This window comes from Cydia pomonella, chromosome 26 (assembly GCF_033807575.1).
Source record: "Cydia pomonella isolate Wapato2018A chromosome 26, ilCydPomo1, whole genome shotgun sequence".
Classification (NCBI taxonomy): Eukaryota; Metazoa; Arthropoda; class Insecta; order Lepidoptera; family Tortricidae; genus Cydia; species Cydia pomonella.
In genome coordinates this window covers 8,996,082-9,010,797 of record NC_084728.1, presented here as the reverse complement: position 1 = coordinate 9,010,797, position 14,716 = coordinate 8,996,082, and the positions used below count along the sequence as shown (strand labels likewise).

Sequence of the window (14,716 nt, the reverse complement as noted above, 5' to 3'; positions counted from 1 at the left end):
CACGTACGGACTAAAACTGGGCGTGGCCAAGAGAACAGGTTAGTAAAGCCGAACACCGCCAAAAAATACCATAAAAAACATATAATGGCAACCCTAGGAGACGATCGATGGGATAGTACCAACCGGCTCGCGTCTCACGTACTAACGAAAAAAATCTCGTTACTACCCTCCACCAATCAAAAGCAAGCCGCGCCCCTTGATCATTCCTCCTCCAAATAGGCCACGCCTTCCGCGCGACGCTAGCGCCAGCGCCTCCATACATGTGGCGTAGATCGGTACTAAATAGAGCGAGACAGAGCTACGCTGGGCGCGTCGCCTCTCGCACAATTTGAGCCAACCGATCATTAAGTGTTTAAATTCAACGGGAGTTGGTTGTGTCGGGTTTCCACGGAGGGGAACGCTATTAAAATATCTACAAACATTATCTTTAATTGGGCAGAATTTTGCGCTTGTGTGCGCGGGTTTTTTTTTCAGTGTCGCTTTTTTTCCGAGTTGATCACTGTTATCAGTTTTGTTTAGTGCGGTTAGTGTTGTGAACGAAAATGACATCAGTGACGTGACAGTTCGAGAAAATCGCCAATTTGCGATTCGCGCTTGAAAAATCGGTAAAAATGACACGTGCCACATAATAGTGATGCGATTAAAAGTAATTATCGCCGTCCCGTTCATCTTGATTGCCGACGATTAACCAATAACCATCTCTGAACCGTGACCTCTTCGATTTCCAAACGTGTTTTTCGACGTTTCACTTTTTCCGAATCGGATTTTTAACGGTTTTTTCTGTGTTCACAAACAGTGTGTTCGGGATTTAGAACAATTCTGTGTGACTGTGTTATAAAATTATTGTGGAAAAGTGATGCTGTGTGCCGTCTGATTTTTCGATTTTTCCGTGAGTACCTAGACTATGACTAGTATTAGTTTTTATTAGAAGTAAACCTATACTGATTTGGCTTAAAACTTTTATTATGTGTTGGTGATCAAAAATCTTGGATTCAAACCTCGGTTGTGCTGAATAAAGCAGAAAAAAAAACATTCTTAAAAAAAAATTAAAAATATGACTCAACGTTCCGTCAATATCCTTAGCAAACACGGACAAGAAATTAAGTTATTTAAAAATAAATTAAGACGTTATCTACCTACCTTCTCTTTAACATAAAAATTTGAAAATTACTCTACAATTATAAAAAAGCGCAGACAATAATTTCCACATACCTAAAACTGAATTTTAAATTAAGCTAACTATTTATATTTCATAATACGTTATACAGTTCAAGTGAATCTAAAATACAACTAGAAAAATCTAGATATTCAAATACATACAATATTAGGTACCTAGGTATAATATAGGAAAAACCAGATACAGGAAATACCTAGTCTCACCAACCTATGTACATATTGCATTAATTATAAAGCAAAATCAAGTTACAATGCTATTTTACTGCGTCTTACGACCCGATTGTAACTTTAAGATACGTCAAATATCAGGTCTAGATACGATACCGAAAGTGACGTTTTTGTTTGAAGAAACGTCACTTTTGGCACTGACATATCTGATCCATATTGTATCTAGACCTAATATTTAACGTATCTTAAAGTTCGAATCCACCACAGATTAATCCCTACTAATATTATAACTGCCAAAGTAACTCTGTCTTTCTGTCACCTCTTCACGCCTAAACCGCTTTAGATAAAATTTGGTATGGAGACGGTTTGAGGCCCGAGACGCAGACGAACGCAGAAAAATGAGAAATAATCAATCATGATTATGAATCATTAAAGGTGAGAAACGATCATTATAAATCACTGCATGATTACCATGAGGCGATTAATGATAATTTTTATTATCATCTAGAAAGATGCAATGTGAATGAAAGTAGAAAAAAATCTGATTTGGCTAATAAGATACCAATAAGATTTAAAATTAAGTTGGACATTTTTTTCTCATGGCCAACATGCCCCGTTTGACCCTAATTATTAATATCGCAGTGTGAATACTTAACTTTAAACTAGAGAACATCTGATGTTAATTATTATATTAAAACTTAAACATTGATAATAGATGCCGGTAAAACATATTATAATAAAATAAGGCACTATTAATGTTCTATAGTAAACACCCCATCATGGGACTGGCACCAGTAATGGGATGGTATAGAAAAATTCTGTAAAACAAGTATTTACCATCAGTTTTTTAACTCTGGCAACATTTTACCATAAACAATAGCAATAGAGCTGCTTAAGTTTAATTTTTCATTGATATTTATTGGTTTAAAAATGAATGGGGCTATGGATCCCATGACTGGAGCAAAAAACAAAGTTTTTATTTGTTAATAATATTGAAACCAATTCCAGCAGCTTTGACTAAATACATAAAAAACATCAAAGACAAAATAGGACATTCGACTTTTAAAGCATAAAGCGGTAGAAATTTACAGGTGTCGGTGAAATATCAAAAATACTCCAAAATTATCTTATATATCCCATGAGTGGTGCCGTTAACATACCTACTATTTCACTAATTCACGATTTCCCTAATTCAATAATAAATCAGTTCAAAAATAATCATAGTACACTAGTGACCCACCCTGGTTTCGCTCGCGTTACACAAAATCTTAACAAATTATACACCTAAACCTTCCCCAAGAATCACTCTATTGATAGGTAATAACCGCATGAAAATCCGTTCAGTACTTTTTGAGTTTATTGCGTACATACAGACAGACGCGGCGGGAGACTTCGTTCTACATATTAGCTAGGTGTATAGATATTTAGTACCTAACAGTAATGTCCGATCGAAAGTTCGAAACCAGATTTTTCCGCGTAACTGAAGAAATAGAAAATAAATTCTATATAGGTACATATCAAATGCAACAGCTCTGTAATCAGGCGTTGGGCTGTGAGAACGGCCGGATTATAGAGCGAGTAACCTAAGCCAATAATTGCCGGATTACTGGACGTGTCGGATTGGCGAGCGCCGGAATACCGAGCGCCTTACTTAATAATTTTTCAGTAAGGCGCAATTTTTTTTAAATTTATTCCTCCTTCCTCTACAAAATTGACTATAAATCGTTTATCGTTCTTTACTTCCAAAAATACCTATGGTTATTCAAAATTACGTCCAAACGTAACAATATTCACATGGAGGAATTTCCTTATTTATTTGTCTATTTATTTGTAACTAAGAAACAAACGGTTGTATTAGATACATTTAAAGTTCGTCAGAAATAGGTGTATGGTAATAAAATTAAATCTACAGTTTCCTTAATTAAAGATATATAGCTAATTACTTGTACACCTACTTGAACTAAAAAGATTTGAGCTGTAGCAACATTTATTTATTCCGGTTCAGTCGTAGTCGTAAACTGGTTTATATTTTCATTATTATAATAATCATATTAATAAGAATATATCAACCTTTTATATGTATGTGGTAAAAAACGTGGGTTCAAACCCAATACTCAAAACCTCGGTTGTGCTGTGTAGAACAAAAGACATCTTTCTCGAAAAAAAAATAGCTGAAAATTCAGACAGAATACCTACACAGACAAAATCTTAGTAAATTCGTAATATGATTAAAAAAAATATACTAATTATATTATTACTTGTATATTTTTGTTTTGTTTCTTTCCGTAATTATTCTTCTTGATTTTTTTTGGAATTTTTTAATATGTATCTTTATATGTTGTCTGTCGTGGCACCGAATGGGCCCTACGGAAGACCAGCGCTGGTGTGTGGGGTCCATTTCGTGATGCACACTTTATGATTTTTTCTTCTTTTGCTTTTGTTGTCTGTACATGTTCGTACATATTTTGTCATCGTCACGAATATCTTTTATCTTTACTACGTGAAAAAAAATTGTCTGTATGTAATATATAATTAAAGTGAAAATTGGAATGAAACTTGTGTAGCGAAGCGAGCCAGCAGCCGTGGAAAATGCCCTAGGCTGCCTAAGCACTAGAAATGAAACCTAGACCGTAACACGGGTAGCAATTCACGTAGGCTTACTTGCTTATGGTCTCTTTCTTTTGCTATCGATACGAAAGAGATAACCAATGTGAAATTACGTGAAACGGATGTTGCCATTTCGAAAAGGGATCTTGTTAGAAAAACGAGGATTTTAAAAGCTGTAATTTATATTTTTTAAGGTTTACGACATTACCTCTACACCGTAGTAAATAATTTAAATTAAGAAATTATTGAAGGTGCGTTGGGATAAGTTAGAAAGAGGGGCAAATAAATAAATATAGAACATTCTTACACAAATTGACTAAGCCCCACAGTAAAGTCAATAAGGTTTGTGTTGTGGGTACTTGCCGACGATATATAGATATAGAAAAATACTAAAATCTACCCCAGGAACAAATATATGTGATGAACACAAGTAAAAGCCCTTACCGGATTTGAACCCGGGACCTCCTGCTTTATAGTCAAGGTCACCACTGAGGAGGCCAGGAGATCATTAAACATATTTAAAAGTGCTCGAAACAAAGATCATCCTCATTTATCTTATCTTATGATTTTCGGGGGACCTTGCGGATACACTTTGACCCGTAGGTATCTTTTGTGCAGGTGTCCCCTTAGGAACCGTCAGCTACTCAAGAGCTTTTTCGACCATCTCCATATCCCGGATGATGGAGCTCATGGGTAGCCTTTTGAATGCCTTTGCTTATCTTATCTTATGATTTTCGGGGGACCTTGCGGATACACTTTGACCCGTAGGTATCTTTTGTGCAGTTGCCCCCTTAGGAACCGTCAGGCTACTGAAGAGTTTTTTCGACCATCTCCATATCCCGAATGATGGAGCTCATGGGTAGCCTTTTGAATGCCTTTGCTTCCAGATAGCCTGCCCCAAAGTCCTTCATTCTTTGTCTGGCGGGGGCATGATATTCACACACATTGTCCTCACTTCCTCAAAACGTGGAAAATCAAGAACATGTGGGCATCTATCCCGTTTTTGCCCAGAACGTGCAAGTTGTGGAATGAGCTACCTTCTGAGGTGTTTCCCTTGCGCTATGACATGGGGTTCTTCAAGAAGCAGGTTTTTAGGGTTCTCAAAGGTTGTCAACGTATAACTGGCTCCTCTGATGTTGCTTATGTCCATGGGCGTCGATAACTGCTTCCCATCACGCTCGTCGTCTTCTCGTTTGCTATAACATAATAAAAACTTACCTTTTTAAAGAAGTTAAGTACCCAAAAAAAAATTTTTTTTTTTCAAATATTGCAACAAGCAAAGATAATTTGAAATAGAGATGGATTATGAAAGAAAATTTTGTAGCCACAGTAAATTTACCGCCATCTTTCGACTCATGATTAAAACTTTCAGAACGCCATTTGAATTTGATCCTTAATCTTTCACTGATAGGTATGTGTTTTTATTAAATATCAAAAAGTGCCGCCATCTTACCGGACATCGGCTAAAGGTTGTGGCGCCATTGCTCGAAACTATGCCGTAACTATGTCTTTGATCTATTAGATGGCGCCACTTTTTGATATTTAACAAATACAACACATATCAGTCAAAGAATAAGGATCATAGTTAAATGGCGTTCTAAAAGTTTTAATTATGTGTCGAAAGATGGCAGTAAATTTACTGTGTCTACAAAGTTTTCTGTGACAATCTACTTACTATAAGATAAACTACTTAATAATACTAATTTCTGCACAATGCAGCTCAAGTATTCTTGACCTTTACCTATAATAGTTATAAGTTTTAATAAGACTACCGTGCAGGCTTTCATTTCTTATTGTTGTGTTACAATTTTGCTTAACAATGCAAGAGAATACAATACGAATAGATCAATCATAACTTATAATAACGATAATGTAACAATAATGTTAATTTTAATATTGCTCGCTGTATTTGTGTCCAAGCGCGACCACTATCCCAGTAAATGACACCATAGGCACCGTGCGCGTTGGAGGGTCTGCCATCTTGTGGCCTGAATCGGAACCATAAACATATACATTTACACGTCACGAGTTTTCTTGTGCATAGTAGGTTCTGCCATCTTGTGGGCTACATCGGAACAATAAACATCACATTTACGCCTCGCGTCAAAAATCTGACGGCTCCTGTGCTGCCTCCTACAGTTCATGCACTCTCCCTATTAAACTGAAGTCATTAACAGTAGAACTGACCGCACGATGTCATTTACTGGAAACTAGCACAAAAACCACCTTTTTAAAACACCTTTTTACATAAAAACAGTAGGTACAGTATATTGAAATGAGAGACTAAGTATTACGTAGTCTAAGATCTGCAAAGTGAGAGTATTTAAACACCTAAAGATTTTAAGAATAAGACGAATTTATGTTTTTTTTTAAACTATGAAATTTGCAGTAGCGAGCTCAGTATAAATTAAGAGGCTTATTACTCCCAAAAGCTAATTTTGTCAGTAAAAAGACGCGCGAAATTCATAACTTGTATGGCAGAACGATCTGTCGCGTCAAAATTTTACTAATTTGTCGCCTTTTTCTACTTGCATTGAATTTAAATCGACTTTAAGCTTTTTTTAACAATGAAATAGCACAGAGGTCAGTATAAATTAAGGCGCTTTTTACTCCGAAAACCTAATTTTGTCAGTAAAAGACGACCCGTTTGGACGACCGGTCTGACCTAGTGGGTAGTGACCCTGCCTACGACGCCGATGGTCCCGGGTTCAAATCCTGGTAAGGGCATTTATTCGTGTGATGAGCATGGATTTTTGTTCCTGAGTCATGGGTGTTTTCTATGTATTTAAGTATTTATAAATATTTATATGTTATATATATCGTTGTCTAAGTACCCTCAACACAAGCCTTATTGAGCTTACTGTGGGACTTAGTCAATTTGTGTAATAATGTCCTATAATATAATATAAAAGGATCAGTCGCGTGAAAATTTTACTAATTTGCCGCTTTTTTCTACTGAAAAAAGTGGCTTGGCAGAGTATAGCATTCGTGTCTCAGTACTCATAGACATTTAACATTACCTATCCACAAAACTTAATAAAACCAACCCTTTTACCCAGAGGCATACAACTGAAACTGATCCTTTAATCCATTAATATCATGGAATCCTCATACTTTTGTAAATATACCAGGTACATTTCAATAAAAATACCTAGTATATACGCTTACCAATAAAATGTTATAGCCTCAACATGTAAAGTCATACCTTTTTTGCTACAGTAATTAGAAATGCAAGCCGCGCCGTTTTCCTTGGGGTTAAAAAATATATGGCCGATTTTAAAATGTCTTCTTGTAAGAGATCTTATAAAAGGCGGCAACTGACAGGTTAGACGTAAAGGCCCGTCCAGACAGGATGATCACATCGAGCGATTTGACATGGACAAAAATTGGCGTCGATCTCATCTAGCGTCCGCGCGTACACAATTTAATCACCAATTTTTAAATTTATGATCACATTCGAGTGCTTGAAATTAAAAAAATGTTCCGCCTCCATTTCAAAATCACAAGTTATTTGAGGCAAAAGGTATTTATACGTATTAAAAAAAAGTAAATATGTCATTCCGTTAAAAAAAAAGATTGTTCATATTTCATTTATGTTAATAAGCGAACGTTCTCGAGAAAGTTGGAAATTTCTCCGGAAAGGAATTCTCAGAAACGAGAACGTTCTCATCGGCATAATATAATATTCCTTTAAAAGGTAAATTTAAAGAACAAAACCACTTAAACAAAAGCTTAAACGTTTTTTAAAATGCAAACCCATTCAATTTCATAACCGCTACACCAATTATTCTAAAACACAGCTTTCCAGCAAAAGTTCACATACAAATCGATAATAATTACTAATGTATACGTTAACCCTATCTTTTGATATTAAACGCGCGTTAAATATTAATGTTCGGTTATAGCAGCTACTGATAAACGACAAACATGTCAGATTTGTCGTTTAATTAACGATTGTGGTGACAAATATTGTTGTTTGTCAGGTCATAGACAGGCTCTAATTTTGTCTGTGTTATTATTAGTAATAAAATTCGTGAGAAATAGAATAGAGGAAAATTTATATAGAACAACATGGAGTAGAAATATTAAGAATTAAAGGCGGCACTGTCTCTAAAACGGAGAATAAATATTTCTCATGCAAAATGTTGGCATCTTAGCTTCATAAGAAGAAGTAAAGTTAATAAAAATAATAATTAAGCCTATATACGTCCCACTGCTGGGCACAGGCCTTCTCTCATGCGCTAGAGGGTCTGGGCTATAGTCTCCACGCTAGCCTACTGCGGATTGGGGACTTCAAATACATCTTTGATATTCTCCGCAGATGTTCTCAGACTCGTAGTTTTTCTCACGATGTCCTTCACCGAAAAGCTAATCAATAATGACTAATGCTAATGGCTATTAAAGTTAAATGATATGTTTCTGCTCTAGAGCACTGTACTTTATAACCTCCGTTTTTTTTTAAGGTAAGCAATTTAAATTTTGGTTTTATATGGATTTGTTGTAATAATATCTATTCTGATCATTAACTCCCCATTCCATAAATAGCGATAATTTTATCTAAAATGTTAATTGAAAGTACCCTCAAGAAATACTACTGAAGTTTATACTTAGCCGTATTTTTTAAATGCACATGCTTTTTACTATCCTCGTATTCGAAATGAAAAGTAAAGTGAAGAAAACTCACTGCGTTCGAGCGCCAAAGGACCTCGACAGAAATGGGTGCCTTCCATCCCTTGGTTAACAATCTACTCTTTCATGTGGCGTTTTTACAGGCGGATAACAGAAGAAAAAGACAACTAAGAAAATCATGATATCGTTAACTAAGGTCTGTTTCTTTATTCCGTAGACTAAAATGACGTTTCATACGTAAGACATGACATTTCTTAGTACCACATGAAATGTCATTTTATACTACGGAATAAAAAATAAATAAATAAATAAAGTTTATTTCATTCAATATAAAATGATACAATAATACAAGGGGTTGAGACCTTCTAGTAGGTATATAGAACCTGTGTCAGAAAGTCTCGCTCTTCCAATTGGTAACTAATTAGAACATTTTAATATGATTTGAGTATAACACTACATTGAGTATCTTAAGAACTAAAACTAAAGAACTAAGTAACAAAATTGCAAGCTAAGAGAGTGTGTGTGTGTGTGTGTGCGCGTGTGTGTGTGTGTTGTGAGTAAAAAAACAGAATAATATAGTGTGTATTATTTACTGAAGTGAATCTGAGGGCCTACTACGAAACAGTAATATCGTTTCATTATAAGGTAGGATAGAGAGCTATTCCTCTTGCATATTCGAAAAATAGGGAGACTGTACCTCTAGTGTAAATTTATTCGATGGCGTAACGTCACCTACGCGTTTGCGTTAAGTCGCATTTCGTATGGAATTTTGATTTTCCAAAACGTCCCGCTTGGCGCTCTGTTTCTAAATCCCATACAAAATGAGACTAACGCAAACGCGTTAGTCGCGTCACGCTGTCGAATAAATTTACACTAGGGGTTCAGATAACGAAATATCGATTTTTGTGTCTCTTGGCCTCTATAATGGGTTTGATCCATGATAAGTTTGTGGGAAAAATTTCATTTTGTATTACTTTTCTTTCCACATTCAACTAATACAAGTCGATAAAATTGTTACAATCTCAAACACAATTACGTTGCGTTGTTTCACAGAGTTCGTACGGCCACCTCCTGTCTCCATCATCAGATCAGCTCGATGGTACCATAATATTGCATTATCACCCGACTTAGGTACATATAAATGCAATTTTTAGCTTCATCGGAAACCGAGAAGTGGGTAAAATTTAACTCGCAAGATATTGATTACAGACAGACAGACCATCGGACAGGTGAAACTAAATAATAATAATGTATGGGTAAGCTCTATATGTTTTGTCGATATTTATGTATATATTATACGTAATATAAGTAATAAGTATATGAGTATGTATATTTATATGTATGTATGGAATGTTATTATATTATATTTGGTTGTTGTTGTTAAAGTAGCATCGCCCACAATCTCTCTGCTTTGCCTAAAGGTTGACTGGTAGAAAATGCCTCATGGCATCAAGTCCGCCTTTTGTACTATAAGGTTTTCTTTTGTGCAATAAAGATTAAATAAATAAATAGAAGCTTGTCAAAATGTATAAATGTAAGCAAAAGTCATGAGCAAAGCTAGCCCAAACATCACTCTACAGCTCAATAGTCCATCAACTGTACACTGACATATAGATAACTATCATAACTAATGATAATATTTGACGTCTTCTTCTATTGGGGTTTCCAAATGATTGGTTCGTATTTTCGTGTGACGGTGTGAAAAAAAGGCTTTTAGAAGAGCTGATGGCTTAGCGGTAAGAGCGTGCAACGTTCATTTCGGAGATCGGGGGTTCCAACCCCGGCTCATACTAATGAGTATTTCGGAACTTATGTACGAAATATCATTTGATATTTACCAGTCGCTTTTGCCAGAAAACATCGTGACGAAACAGGGCTAATGGTTGATAGGTTAGATGACAGTCGCTTTCGTAAAAACTAGTGTCTACTCCAATTCTTGGGATTAGTTGGCAAGCGGACCCCAGACTCTCATGAGCCGTGGCAAAAAAGCTGGAACAACGCGAGGATGCAGAGTGATAAGGCTTTTAAATTATATTTTTGCTTATTTTGGGTATAAACTTTGCTGAATAATAGTCTGTCAAGCCATATTCGTCAGTAGAAAAAAGTGGCAAATTTAACAAATGTAGGCGCGAAGAGTACCTAAGTCCCATAGATTTTTTTTTAACGTCGCGTCTTTTTATTATGACGAAGTTGTTTGACCGGCATTAGCTAAATAACTTAAAAATACTTTAATTTAGATTTTTTTGTCAAAAATAGATATTTTTTTTTATAAAAATATTTTTTTCTTTTTTTTATAAATATATATAGGACATTATTACACAAATTGACTAAGTCCCACAGTAAGCTCAATAAGGCTTGTGTTGAGGGTACTTAGACAACGATATATATAATATATAAAAATAAGATGTCTCTATAATAATGATAATACTTGACGTCTTCTTCTATTGGGGTTTCTCAATGATTGTCTCGTATATTTGTGGGCATCTAAAACAGATAATAAGGCGCCCGCCTGATGGTAAGCAGCCTATGTACGCCTGCAACTCTAGAGGAGTTACATGCGCGTTGCCGACCCTAAACCCGCTCCCCCCTCGTTGAGTTCTGGCAACCTTACTCACCGGCAGGAACACAACACTATGAATTGGGTCTAGTGTTATTGGGCTGCTGTTTTCTGTAAGGTGGAGGTACTTCCCCAGTTGGGCTCCGCTCTAGATCTGGAATGACATCCACTGGCTGTGCCCTACCACACAAAGCGAGATGACATTCACAATGCCTATACCTCTCTTTTGGACGTAGTTTAAGGACTTACCCGGGTCCAATGTGGTAATGAAAAAATAATATGAAAATTAAAATATTTATTTCAGAAATCAGGTATCCATATATCTGCTCACAACTAACTAAATAAGCTACCTATTTACAGTGTCTTCCGGGAACTCTTTTCACCAATTTTTGGCTTTTGCATAGTAACAGCTAATAAGCTAAACACATTAATTTAGGTTTTTATTTGTCAAAATGTCGGGCAATTTTAACGGCATGTCTGGTTTTTAAACTTCAGCGCTTGCAAATCCTAAAAATATTAAATTATCCTTAGTATCTCCGTGCTAAGCTGTTTAAGTTTGAGAAAAGAATTGAGAGAATAAATATACGATGGAAAATGGCAAATATAGCGCTAAAATTGGCTGAATTGTCAGTTAAAGAGTCAATGATTTCGGATATCATGAAAAACAATTGCTTTGAACTGCATGCATGTATGTATATGTTGTCAACACATTCACACAAAAGAGACGAAACAACGTTTAAAAAATAAGTATGTACAAAGGCGAACTTGTCCCTAAAAGGGATTTCTTCCAGCTAACCTTTAATAAGATGAGAAAGGAACAGAACATAATTTAATAAATAATTAATAAATCTTAGTTTTGTTATAATGCTCATAAAATACAAACCCTTCTTAAACACCTTTATAGACACGTAACCAAAACTTCGCAATACAATATGCTAATCAAAACTCAATTACTATTCTTCGTAATACATTTACTCGAACTAAAATACCTCACAAACATTAGTTATTGCAAGATTATGAAGACAACTCAATCGAACAGCCGTCAATAATTAAAATAATTACCTGTGCCTTATACGGCTAATACGAGTAATACGCCAAGATGGCGGCACTTTGACGGACGGCGATGTGAAATGTCATATCTCCCGCCATTTTCGCGACATTTTCAAAGAGCAGTTTTTTTTGGGACTCAGGCATTGGATGTTTTATGCCGATGAGAAATTTAATGTTTTTTAGACTTATGGGTGGTTCTGTGGTAACTGAAATATATATTTTTGAAATGAAACGTTTACAAGATAACTGCATGGCATTGCAATGACATAATTAATGTCAAGTTTCTATATTACGTTTGTAATAACACTTTCTTTTATTCGATTCGGTGCATACCTTAGACTTAGACTAGGTGATATGCTTTGGAAGTAAAAAAAGTTTTCTTTACAACAGATTAATAACCAAACTCATTATTATACTTTTTATATGATTAATGTTAGTGCGGTCTCTAAATACACCCGTTTATACTCAAACACATCCACTTTGTCATTAGAAAAAGGCGCGAAATTTAAATTTTCTATGGGACTTCAACCCTTCGCGCCTACAGTTTTTCAATTTGGCGTATTTTTCTACTGACAAAGTGGGTGTGCCAGGGTATACATAATGATCTTATTTATTTAGTTTTTATTGATTTTATCTTGTAGGAAAAAAAACTTGGATATAAAAACAAAGTCATCTGAGTCACCTTTTAGGTTCCTGAATAAATTATTTGCCATAAAAATTAAGGACGACCGTGCCCATAACTTACGCTGTTGACAGTTCGTCAATTTACAATTAAAAACAAAGGACAGGCAAAGGTTTTACCACGTACAGCCAATAACTATAATTGCAATGAAGAAACAGTTTTTTATCCACGTCTAGGATAACTATCTCACGCAAACAACTCGAATCACGCCAGTCCGTGTTGCCTGTTCTAAAAAATGATTGTAATCTTTTTTCTTTGTCCAAGTTACGGTGTCGTGATGGTAACACTATCGGGTTTTTTACGAAAGTGGTGTTGAAAATGACAAACTCTTTGTGGAAAATATACCTAAAGTAATGGTTTTGAAATGAGAATTAAATAGACTGAGTTTTTTTCTTGTTTTGTATCAAATTGAGTAGAAAGCGGTCAGGTATTGCAATATATAGCGAAGTAGTTTAATTCTAAATAACATCACTGGTTGTCACAGACGTACTTTACAGTTTTGTAAGTACCAAGTGACATTTGACAACAACTGACATAAGTTATAGAAACGGGACTAAATCGCGTATTAAGTTTTAAATTTACCTCCGACGTTTCGAGGACGGCGTTGTCCTCGTGGTCTCGGTGGTAGTTTTAGTATGTAAGTAGTAATTTAATAATGTGTAAAAATCGAGAAAGATTAAATCAATAACTTTCATAAGGTTCTCCATTTTACAAAAGCCAAATTAACATTTATTTACTCTTTAAAACAGTATGTAGTTTTCTACGGCTTATTTTTCGAACGGTATTAGACTAATATTAAATACTTTCAATTTGTCGTATGGGTTTCCATTAAAATACACTAATAATATTAGTCTAATAGCGTTCATGAAACAAACCCCTATCCTATTAGCCCCTAGGGCCCATTTCACAAACGATATTAGTCTAATATTATTAGTGTGTTGCCATGGGAACTCATACGACTTGACAGTTCGTAGACTAATAATATTAGTCTAATACGTGTGATGAAACTTCGATGGATATAGGAGGCAAACGAGTAGACAATCGCCTGATGCTAAGCAATTACCGTCGCACATGGACACTTACAACACCTGGTTTTAAGATGGCGGCCGACATTTAAGACGGCTCTTTTCTTGAAGGTTAGAAGGTCGTGTCAGTCTGGAAATACCGCGAGTGACAATGCATTCCATACTTTAAAAGGCAGAAAGTTTCTGGGGAAACGCAAAGTAGCCACCTGCCAACCATCTAAGTTATATGATTATAAATTAGAAATGTTTATTTGCCAGAAAATAAACATTTCATAATTTGATGGAAATATAACTTGCATTTTCACGTTATACAATGCAATACAATAAAGTACAAATATTCTTTATTGCTCACCAATATGAAAAGAACATAATGGCATACAAATTAAGAACACAACTTAGACTATGGTAGACAACGGGCGGTCTTATCGCTAAAGAGCGATCTCTTCCACACAACCTTAGGGTAGTGGAGACAATGGAAAAAAAAAAACAAGTGATGTGAGAACAAGTGATGTGTTATACTGTCAAATTAGTGAACTCTAGACAGGTACATGTATAAGCCATTTATTTTTAAAAAAACTGAACAGTTTTTTTTATAAATGGCTTCTGTTCAGTAGGCCAATTTAGCCAGTGTCAAGGTAGCGAGAGCTAAATTAAACGACTATTATAATAGTGTAAGGTTAATTCAAGACAGGGTACGGTTACAAGCTTTTGTAAGGTGATAGCTGGACTTTACAAGGAGCCACGTTAATTCCACTGCCACATTATTTGACCACATAATAAGCTATCACTATTACACTTTAAATGACATTAATGAGCAAAAAC

At 35.4% G+C, this 14,716-nt stretch overlaps 1 protein-coding gene across 2 annotated transcripts in view; it reads left to right on the top strand.

The window, feature by feature from the left end:
* The first annotated feature begins 367 nt into the window (after positions 1-367).
* Positions 368-14,716, top strand: part of LOC133532120 (homeotic protein distal-less) — a 140,395-nt gene continuing 126,046 nt past the window's right edge. For both annotated transcript variants that reach the window (XM_061870648.1, XM_061870647.1), the window contains exon 1: positions 368-889. The gene's annotated coding sequence lies outside the window, so the exon portion shown is untranslated. The remainder of the gene's footprint in view (positions 890-14,716) is intronic.